We start from the raw sequence: 11777 nt of genomic DNA, 5'->3' as shown, positions 1-11777 counted from the left end.
AGCAACAGTACAATCTTTGTGTTAAAGACTTTTTAACCTCATACACACAACTATATCTGCACTATAGAAAAGGTACCCTAATAATGTTACAAAGCAGCATGTTGCAGAATGTTTTATTGCAACTTTGACTGTATGCTGTTCAGAAAATGCTTTGTATCACAGGCGGGAATCTGAGTTGCTTCCTGCCTACTAATTCAGTTTCTAATCATAGATTCTACTTGTATGGCTTATAGAAGAGGAAACAGCAGGAGGGTAAAGAAAGGTCTCCTGTTTGCAAAATTATACTAACTCCCACTTAAACCATTTCTGTTTATGTGTTTTCCTGTGAATGGAAAGTTCACATTACAGGAAATCTCTCGTGATCAACTCAGTGGATGCTGTTGCCATGGTATTCAGACATTCATGAAAAACCAACGAGTCCTGGACAATTTGTGGATATTTTAATAGAATATTACTGTTGTCAAAATAAAACCACCAACACTTTAATGTAATTGTATGTGATAAAACACAATAATATAAACATATCTAAATATTTTCGATATGTTACTTCTTAATCTGAAAAGAAAAGCATGTACTTGCAGTCCAACCCGCCCCAAAATGTAGTAATTAAGAACCTTTTACCTACGGTAGAAAAATAAAGTTCTATCAGATACGATGATGCATCTGGTCCTAACAATTTCAGCTGAACAGAATTTAAAATCCCTCTTCTCACCTAAATGGCCAAGCTCCACCTTATATCAGAGATATGATTGTTCCTTATATTCCCTACAGAGCACTTTGCTCTCAATCAAGAAAAAAGGGATAAAAAGACAACTGAAAGACTTGGTTTACTTTTAACAGCTACAGGAATCAAATTGTCCCACTCCAAGGTTTAATCTAAAACAATCTAAGTAACCGAGAGCTTAATGTTTGGGTATTTCATGCCCAAGGTGGGACAACATATTTTCTCAGAAGTTCAGATTGTACATTGGTAGATTCAGTACTTAAGAAAGAAAAAAAAAAAACACAATATTTTGTGGCATACTTTCTGGCGGCCTGAGAACTGAAAGCTCACCAAACCCGGGAAAGAACGCCTTAAAAAACACTGGTGATATTTAAAAGGGAACCTCCTCACCTCTGTGCAGCTGCAGCTGTGTGGTTGATCCATCAGTGGCTCTCCTCGAGTGATACAACCTATTCAGAAACCAGACAGAAACATTTGCTAAAGAAAAGCTCTGTGTCTACACCTTGAAAATTTCTCTCTCAGGTTCTTTTTCCTGAAAAGAGATCACTCAGAACAAACTCTTTAAATAACACTTCATAACTTATGTATATGTATACTTATGTATATGCATATGTATCAATTAACCATGAAACATGACAACAGATTTTGATAGAAATTGTAATCTTACTCAGATCAGAGAAGTTGCTCTGAGTTACACAAGGAAGCTGCCTCCCAACCGGGCTACAATAAATAGAGAATCATTTTATACATCTCCAGTATGTCATACACGTTACCAGATGAGGAGACATCCATGGCTCTACCTTCTCTTCTATTTTGAGCTATGGACCGTTCCCCAGACTTTAATCCGATTTAGCAGATCTGGGACTTTATACTGTATATCCATTCATCCACCAATGTCATGTTGCACCATAGACTGTCAAGAAGTTGGCAGATGCTGTAGTCCAGATCTGGGAGGAGGTCTCTCAGAACATCCACCACCTCATCAGGAGCACACTCAGACACTGTAGGGAGGTTGTACCAAAATGTAAAGATCACACACAATACTGTGCCTCATTTTGACTTGTTTGAAGGAAATTACATCAAAGTTGCATCAGCTTGTACTGTTATTTTCTACTTTAATGTTATGTGTCACTGCAAATCCAGGCTTCCATTTAATAAATTAGATTTTTGATTATATTCTGTCAATGATTTTAGTGTAATTTTGTTTGGTACATTTAACTTTGTACAGAGCAAAGTATTTAATAAGAATATTTCATTCATTCAGATCTAGGATGTGTTATTAGTGTGTTCCCTTTATTTTTTTTGACCAATGTTTTTAATTCCCCTTCTGTCTCTCATCACTTCAGCAATTAAGTAAAAATTTTTTTAAAGTAATGAATGTTATGCTTTTTTTTTGTTTATTTATATATTTTATATAGTAAGGTGTATGTATTTACATGGTGCATATTTTTAGTAGAGCAAATGATTCAAATACAAATACAGCCATCAATCATTAGAAAAGAGCAGAACTGCCTTTAATTTTTATAAATTATGCAGGAATGAAAACATATGACATTGTTCTCTGTCTGTTTCACTGAATCTTCCCAGCACTTAAATGTTCTAAGGAAGAAACCATCTTCTTTTGCCTTGCAAAAGATAACTAAAATACTTTACAACACAGGGTAGGGAGAATAATAGTAAATAATCATATAGGGTGAAAATTGGCATACTTATGTTTTGGAGATACAGTATTGCAGCTATTAGACAATAAGTATTGCTGAACAGTTTTTGGCAGAAAGTCACTTTATTTACAAATGATGGGTGTCTGTTCAGCCGGAAGACTGCATGAATCAGTAAATCGTTACTGCATGGCTACTCTGCCTTGATTACAGAACTTCTTGGAAGTGGAAAACCCACTCTGAAATCAGCAATGTGTTTTATCATTACGAAGCATTAGGCTCTGCAGTTATGTCAGAAGGTTTTGCATGGAGCACAAGTTATGAAGAAGCAACCCTTTGTAATATTTACAGCACTCCCTGTTTGCTTGTACTTTGAAGTCTCGATAGACAGAAAATGCTGGGGATTGCTGGTGTAATGCCAGCTGAAAAATAATTGATCAGAAAGACTGGTTTTGTAGGAAGGAAAGAGAGACTGCACATTATAAGCACTAAGTTACAAACCTCTAAATAAGAAAATCATCTACCACGAGATGTTTGCCATAAACATACTGACTAAAAACATAAGCCAGATAACACATATGTCCATGAGGTGACGTGAAGGGGAGACAAATTTTGACACCTAATTTTGCAGAAACTGTTTCTGTCATCCATTACATGTTGTGCTCATTTCACGTTTTTAGCTTTAAAAAAAATCCAGTGAGTTTTTAGATGCTGAGACAGCAACGTGCAGATCCACTTTTTCCTTTATTGTGCTTGTTGAGTATTAATCGCTAGCTTCTAGCCATACATGCGAGGTGTATCTGCGGTCTGTGTGGACACAAGTTTGTGCAAGAAGCATAGTTCGAAAGATTCTGTACACTTAAAGGTATAGATGACGATCTTTTATTTATCATGTGTATCACCTACAGTAAATAAGTGGTCTTCCTAATTGTCAGTCATTCTGGTGATATATTTACATAAGGCCGTCCTACCTGCTCATCCCGTTAGCTATCTTTTTCTGTGCATTTGCACTTTCAGGCCGATTCAGGCTATTGTGAGCTACGGTTTCAGACAGACATTAAAGCTCATCTTTCTCACCAAGGTTCTTTGAAAATGGCAGTGTCTTAAGAGGAAAAAGTGTCTACGAAGTGTATGAGAAGAATAGAAAGGCCTTAAAAAAGGCAGAAATGCTTTGGACGGAGGGCTCTAATTGCAGAAAATGATGGTATTTGCTGTCACAGCGGCCCTTTATCGTTACCTGACAGCGATGACTTATAACAAATATGGAGCCGGCACCGCGCAGAAGAGGAGGAGTTACGTGACCAACGAATGGTAAGTTAAATGAGTTTGCTATAAGGCTCACTATGTAGTCCCCGCTCTATAGAGTGATTGAGGGATTTAGGGGTTGGGGCGGATGTTGGGCACAGTAAGCTTGTATGAGCCATGAGAACAACAACTTTTAAACAGAGCTTACACAAGGAGAATTGGGCTTGTGCATGCTCTCACAAGTTTAATAGGCATTCCTGCTCGGGAGCAGTTACAGGGTTGTGGATGTGCATTTTTGCAAGTGAGAGGGCGGGTGTTACGACCCGGCTCGACTGGTCGCAACAAAAAACTGTGGGGACACGGAAACAGGCAGTATTTTAAGCCTATAAAAGGCATTTATTTAGCTGAATCAAAAGAATGAACTAAATGTCGGCATCAGATGGCAGCTCGGATGGGGGTGATCACGCCTGGTCCCTCCACACCAGGAAGTCGGGACCCCAACCTGGTCCGGACTGGACTGGATGGCTGTCTGCGGCGTGCTTGCTTCAACCAGGAGACGCGCCTCTCCAGCAGGGAACACCAACCTCCTAAATGGAACGGCGCTCCTTAAATACCAACCAGGTGGCCGCATAATGGAAGCACCTCCCACTTAGAGGACATTAATTGATAGTGTTAATTTAGGCAGTTTACACATATGCTCAACCGACAGCACAGCAGGGTCTTTTAAAAAATTCAAGAAAATCCTACACAATACTTTTAACAATAAATATATTTATCTGATCTTAAGTTTCCTCTTTTACGAGGGGTTGAATGTAACTAACGATGAAAAATGCTTTTTGGCACTCCTTTTATCTTTAGATCCTCTCTTGTCAGCGAAGGCCAAGTTTGTTGACTGGATAATACCAAGTTTATGTTGGTGGGGGTGGCTGACTAACATTAACAGTTGGTAAACGTGGTGTTATTTAGATAAATAACAATTTAGAATAAAAATCGAGTTTTTTTATAAATCCCAATTATGTAATTTACTTTGGTCGTGTTAGTGGTGGTGGGGGGGTGTACTTTACAAATCAAATCGTACGGGAAAAAAAATGCCATTTGACCTTTTTATACATTATGTCTAAACTGTTTCTATTCATTTTCCAGAAGTATTCCACAGTTTCTCCCAACTGTAGATGTAATACATTTGCAAATAAGATCTGGTTGACAAACAAAGCCACTGATATTTAACAGGCTGGAAAGAATTACAAGACGATTTCTAAGGGTTCTGAGTAACGTGAAAAATTCCTTTTAAGCCCCGCATGCTTGACCCATGCACTACACATAGGCCACCATGTGCCTAGGAGAGAACTATAATGTTTGATTATAATACTCAGATTTCTCATGTTTGGAATTTAAGATACATGATGTATCTGTAATGACAGACAATGTCTGCGGCAATTTGGGCATTGATCAGGCTGCCAGCAGTGGTTGACAAGAGGAGAGGAGCTGTACAGTATGCAGGGTGTGATTGAAAACAGGCTGGCTGCGGTGGTTGAACTTAAAGGTGAGATGGGATAATATCTTGGATGTGCACGCTCGCTTTAAGGGCCAACAAATTTGGAATATTGGATTTGCCACGTAGAGCCAGCAAGAAAAGAAAAGACTCCAGGCTGACGGAAAATTCCTGTGCAGCCTGCTCTCAAAAGTGTTAGTCTGGATTCGGTCTCCCCCTTTATCAAAGTCTCCCCTGGATCTTATGGCGAAGGGGAACAGAAGAACTGCCCCCCCTCCCCTACCTGCAAACATCTGTGGATGCGTCCAGAACTGTTGATAAACTTCCATCTCATCAAGGACAATGGCCTGTGGACAACGTTCACAGACAAATCGAACTCACTCATCATACACAACTAATGTCTCAAATGTCAGATTGATTCCATGTGACTCCGCCTCAGATGTGACCCTCTGCTGAAATGTCTATCTCGTGTTACATGTGCTTTTCTTGTGCTGAGGTTTTTTTGAAATCTCAAACTGTATCCTGTCAAGGATAAAGTGTGAAATATGCTTATTTTTCCCCTTCTCTTCCCCAGTGTGGCTCCCATCTTTCCACAGAGATAAAGGCACCGTCAGGTGAGCACCTCACAGTGGGAATCTGGGAAGCCAAGCGGGCCCGGCCTCAGTAAATCCATTTCCCCTCTCAGCCCCCACAACCCCACCCCGATGTATGTGATATATTGTGATGAACGGCTTGTACCAAAACTGATATCTCGATTGCAATGTAAATTGTATTTGACAATAAAGTTGATTGATTTAATATTTAGGCTCGTAAAAAAGACTTTTATTTATGCAATACAAAATATTTGCACAAGAAAAAGATTGACCTCTTTTGTCACTCCTCTAGTGCCGTCCTAAGTGCCTGTGTCGCCTTCCCATCTAAAAAATGTCAGTGCCCCTTACGGAATGATCAAAGTTGGCATGAGGACCCACAGATTTTTATGCCTTATTTGCTTTTCATAGACGACCCCATCTTTAGTTTCAGGCCCTGTTTTTCCACGTATGCAAACTTTTTAAATTAGACCCCAGACCCTCTAATGCCAACGTAGAAATGATTTGCTTTTCTCAGACCACTATGCTACTCATTTGCTACTTTGCTTGTCATTATTATCAATTTGGAGATTAATTTGAATCCATCTTTTTAGTTGACTTATAGAAAAAGTGTGCAAACCCTTAAAATCTGCAAAGCGTTCTATGGATTTTATAAATCTGCCAACAAAAAATATTATATTTCTAATAATTATATTAAACGTCACAAGAACATTAGAATGACTTGTCCACAGAGTACTTGAATATCTCCTTTCAGTTGCTATATTTGTATTAAGGATACAATTTTCTGCTTTTCTCTTTATTAGAAAAATGTATTCAGCAGGGAAATCTGTTTTAGTTTGAAATCAGTGTTTTCTTTAGCATAACAGAATATAATTGATTGTATTTGCATGTGAATAGTAAAGTGCACACCTGAGTCACTGGATTTAAAAAAAATAAAAATATTACTTCCAGCTTCTTGCAGCAGATGAAAGTTTCTCCTTTCTACACACTGAATTACAACAACAGATATATTTGTAGGGAGCAGATTTACTCTTGAATGCTGGCAACAACAATATATAATATATTCAGAAACGGCACAGATTCTGAGTGGAACAGATTTTTTTTGTGGTTTCTATTTGACATCTCTATTAAGTGCCTCATATTACAACATGCATATATTTTTTGTGATGCAGAATATTCACCTGTAAGCTCTGCACTGCTGGGAGCAGACTTACATTCACTTTCATTGTTTTCCCCCATTTGAATAAATCTGTACACAGTTATTTTGTGTCGGCCCCTTTCTGTGCATTTGTTTGTGCCTATAGTGGAACCCCGGTGAGGAAGCAGGACACCTGGGAAAGACGGCAAACGACAAGAAATGTCTCAGCCGTCAATCAAGAGCCTCCCCACACTCTTGGGCCGATAAGGAAGAATAGCAGCGAGCGAAAAATCTAAAAGGCTTCCATCCTCTTAATGAGAAAGGCCTCCACGTGGGAGTTAGAAGTGCTCAAGGAACGGAACAGTGATTTTGAGAGGGAAAACAAAGAAACAAAAACATGATGGGGAAAAAAAACAGCGGTGTTTTAAGGTTTCTCAGGCATCGTGTGAAACCTCCCAGCCGAGACTTTATCGTAATTAGCTCTGTCAGACGGTCTGTGCCAGGGGAAGTTATTACCTTAAATAGACACACCAGTGATACGGATCCTGGTTCTTACAGATGTTTGGATGCCTGGTAAAGATACAGCTGGCTAACACCTGTGTCGGGACTTTTCCAGCTCCATGAGCCTGATTACTGATGCAGAATTAAAACTGATTCATTGGGAGTTAAATAGGAAAAACAACAAAGCTGAGCATAGTCTTGATAAAGCTACATGCTGTACATATGTCTGATTACAGGTAAAATACAAAGAATCTCAAACATGAAATAGTTTATACAGTAGAGTAACTGATTAAAGCTTTTATTAGCATTCAGCAGCTAAAGGTAAACGAAGCAGCAAAATGTCAGGTTGATTTAAATAAACAGTTGGAAGACCAACTCTCCTCGAATCATAGCCTACGGCAACATTTTCTCTTAAGGTGATATTTCTGCGTCTTCTGACAAAAACAAACACACACATACAAAAACATAAGGGTAATGTGTGCATAAAAAGGGGCTGTTATGCCCTTTAAATGGATCTGTAAGTGAAATACGGAGATGCATGTACAAGAGAGCAAAAAAATCTCATTGACCTCTGCTATTTGAAAAACATGTTAGAATAACCCTCAGATGGACTGCAATACAATTCAGAAGCTAACATGCAGTAAATAACTGGCATATGTAACATTTTAAACTTTTTAATATTTATTCTAACCATTCTTGTTTTTCAGCCTCAGGTGAAAATATAACATCCAGCCTGAATCTTCTGCAAAATTATGAAATGATTTTGAAATTTTCTCAATTCCACAGAGATGACAAAATTCTACATAGGCTTAAATGCAATACTGTACCTAGGCTATTGCAGGTGCAGAGAAACCATATAATATTGCTGTATGTACCCAAACAAACACAAACCCTCTATAATTAGTAAGTTAAGCTACCAAAAGGTACTTTTTTTCTGGCATCATTTACTACCTGCTATAGTGCAGTTTGCCTTTTTTTCTCCACATAAACAATTTCCTTAAAATGGCATTTATTTAAAATTATTTGTTTTGTAACCTTTAGCTATGTTTTTCTATTTTATAACAGATAAATCCAGTTCAAGCTAAGTATTAAAACTACCTTATAAACTGACTTCAGGTTTAGTTTTTAAGAACAACATTCATCTTTAAAAACAGGAAAGTTTAGGTGACTGGGTTGCAAGAATGCTAAATAAAGGAAATAGATGTTATGAGAAAAAGACTAAATACAGTAATTAAAGCTCTTCACATTAAAGCTTGTAAGAAATTATTTTTCTGTAAGAAATCAGATGTAGTAATTTAAGTGGAAATGCATGTAATTATTCTTTATGAATCAGTAACATTAGCTGCACTACTTATGCACAAACATGAAAGATTTATACATTTTCTAAGTCTGAAAATGTATTTTAACACATTTTTAGAAAAGCATAATTATTCATTTTTAAATATAGAATTCTTTTTATTTGTGGTTACAGTGTTAAACTATTTTAAAACATAATTCACATATTTTTTTTCTGTAGTTAGTTATAGTTTCAATAAGTCTCTAATTCATATAGTCTGGCAAAAAACTGAATAAATGATCATGACTGACTGGAATTTCTGCTCTTTCCTTTCTATTTAATGACTTGGATATTTCTTCCATTAACAACAGCTGCAGTTTCATGTTTCAGCATGTATATAAGCAATAATATTAAAATGTTTTTTGTGTATGCAACATTTCTGAGCCAAGAAATTGAGTTTATTTTTGCACAAAATATTTTGGATTTACTTCAGGGTTATACACCTGAAACAGTTTTCTTATGTGGAGTAGGCAAAAAAAAAAAGAAATTTAAGAGAAAAGTGAAAGTTTGCAGAGAAAGTTTGATTGCAGTGATTGCCTCTAAAAGTTGTGAAACAAAATTTAAAGTTACAATAAGGGTATAATTTTTTTCCCAAGGTCTGTTTTTTTTGTTTTTCTTTTTTTCTATTGAAGCATTGATTAAAAGCAATGTCTGGCTTTCATTTATTAATCGCATAGGATTTTTATTTATCACTACTGCTGGGCCTTAAACTATGATCATTTTTAAACATTGAGGACCATTGTCATGTTTTATTTTGACCATGTTCACTGGGACGGAAGATACAGTTTTGCCCCACAGAAATGCTCTCATCTCCAAGCTTCTGAGACCATCCCTCAGCCTACTACCAGAGAGGTGTGCCTTTGCCCCCCACAGTGTTTGAGAACAGAAACACTACACCGCAGATGATCTGTTTCTCTTTCTGTGAAGCTGTTCACATTGTAAGAAGCACCAGCATGGAAAACCCAGGCCCATGGTCCAGATCTCCAGATGGACCAAGGCTAAGTTGTGATGGTTGACATTTCAGAATCAAACTGCTGCTATGCAGACATTCCAAACATTTTCCCTTTAGTTACAGAACCTTTAGATGCTGACTGGAGGTGGGAGCCACCAAAGGAAGACCTTTCCTATGAAGTGTGGCTGGAACAAAGGAAAACCCCTGCTGTAAACCTGCTATCTTAAACTGCTAAGTGCTTGAGAAGAACTCAACCATTCCCCATGGAGATCAGCAGAGGTTTGCATGTCTTGCACAGTAATGGAAAGCTTCTTGATTTAAACAATAGGTATTTTGATGATTTTTGATCATTTCATGTGTTTACTGTTTAGTAAAGCCAATGATAACAACATGGATTGCATGGTAACGTGCTGTTTATACAGCTAACACAAGGTTCGTATTACGAACCAGTAACCTTTAGTTAATTAATTTTTCACCCTCCTTTTATGAGCTATCATCTAGCAGACATGATAATTCAATCAAATGACTGTTGGTCATAATTTGGTAATCAGAATGTAATGAGCATATGAGAAAACAAATTAACATCCATGTTATATTAGTGTTTCAACCTTTTAAGAGCAAATAATTTAATAAAACATTATTTGCCCAAATAAAGCGTTATTCACCTCTTGGATTTGCAATGTAAATTAGCTTGATAACATTGCTCTAAATTAGTTGGTTCTTAAACACAAAATCTGTGCTAATCTTTGATATTATGTCAAGTTCATGTTAATTCTGTTACTATTCTGGGTGTTTCTTGCAGACAAATAAAGATAAAAGGGGTACCAACAGTTTTCTCCATATGTATATCAACTTATGTTTGCATGTCTGTACTTTTTTTATTTAGTTTTGATTAAATTAACTTGTTTAAAATGTTTAAGTTGATGTTACAGTTTAAAAGTGCATGTCATCACAACAGAATGACATGTATATCACTGTTCTTGCAGGTATGTACAGTATAAATAGCTATCAGTAACCATAATGCACAGCAATAACTCAATGCACAATCTACACCCATTGGAATTTAAATGTTGCCACGCAGCCATGTCATAAAAATCATAAAACATGTATATTTACCTGTAGATTGTGAAAGAATACCCACATGTCTCCAGTTGGAGTAAATATAAAAGAAAAAAAACAAGCCTGAATTGAGGCTTGTGCTTATTTCTGATTTCCTAATTTTTTTTTGGAAGCCAAAAGGGGTTATGATTAACTGCACAGTTGCTCCGACACCTGTTCCAATCAAATCCATTCTGGGACATGAGTGACATAAAGGGCCTCCTGTGGCTGATGCATGGTGTTTCGCTTGTCATAATCAATCCAATAGGAACCATGATTTTGTTCATATGTTAGAGCCAGTAGTTGGTTTTAGGATTTTTAATAACATACTTTATTTATTAGGACTACTTGTTCAAAGATTGATGGATGGTATACTATGATGATTAAAACGCTGTGTGCAGAGCAACTGTGTTTGATAAGGATCAATTATAAAACTTTTTTCCTTTTAAATAAAAAAAAAAGTATAATCACACCTATTGGTTTTCAGCTCTTTTAGGATCCTTTTATTTTATTATTTATGCTCCTTTTCTTCGGAGTAAAAAAATTTCAAATGTCTAGAGCAATCCAAGAGGTTTTATTAGGGAACATTCACTTTTTGCTTTTGCTACTTTCAGTAGCACAATCTAAGCAAATCCTTTACATTTTACTTAAGCAAAAGTGTTAAAACATTCAGTTAAAAGGAAACTGCAGTGCGTTCTTCTAAATTCATTGTTATTGTAGCTCCTCACCCCACTTAACCCTGTTCTGAGTTGTGTCTAAAGGCAATTCATTTTTTGGTCTCATTTTGTGCTGTCTTTGAGTGCAAATGAATCCAATCAAAATACCCCCCTCTCCAGGTTGTACAACATTTCACTACAGCCCATTTTGGTAGTTTGATTGAGATTATATTATCTAGCAGCACATAAACTGGAGGGGAAATTAATTCTAAGGGTTGATATACTCAACAATTTTAACTCATCCTGTTTCAGCTTTGACATCCATGAGCTTTGCAATAGATATCCATAAAACACCTGAAGAGACATTTGACTTTTCTGAAATCCTAA

Source organism: Cyprinodon variegatus, unplaced genomic scaffold, assembly GCF_000732505.1.
Source record: "Cyprinodon variegatus isolate N-32 unplaced genomic scaffold, C_variegatus-1.0 Scaffold214, whole genome shotgun sequence".
In the NCBI taxonomy this organism is placed as follows: domain Eukaryota; kingdom Metazoa; phylum Chordata; class Actinopteri; order Cyprinodontiformes; family Cyprinodontidae; genus Cyprinodon; species Cyprinodon variegatus.
This window is presented reverse-complemented; position numbering follows the sequence as displayed.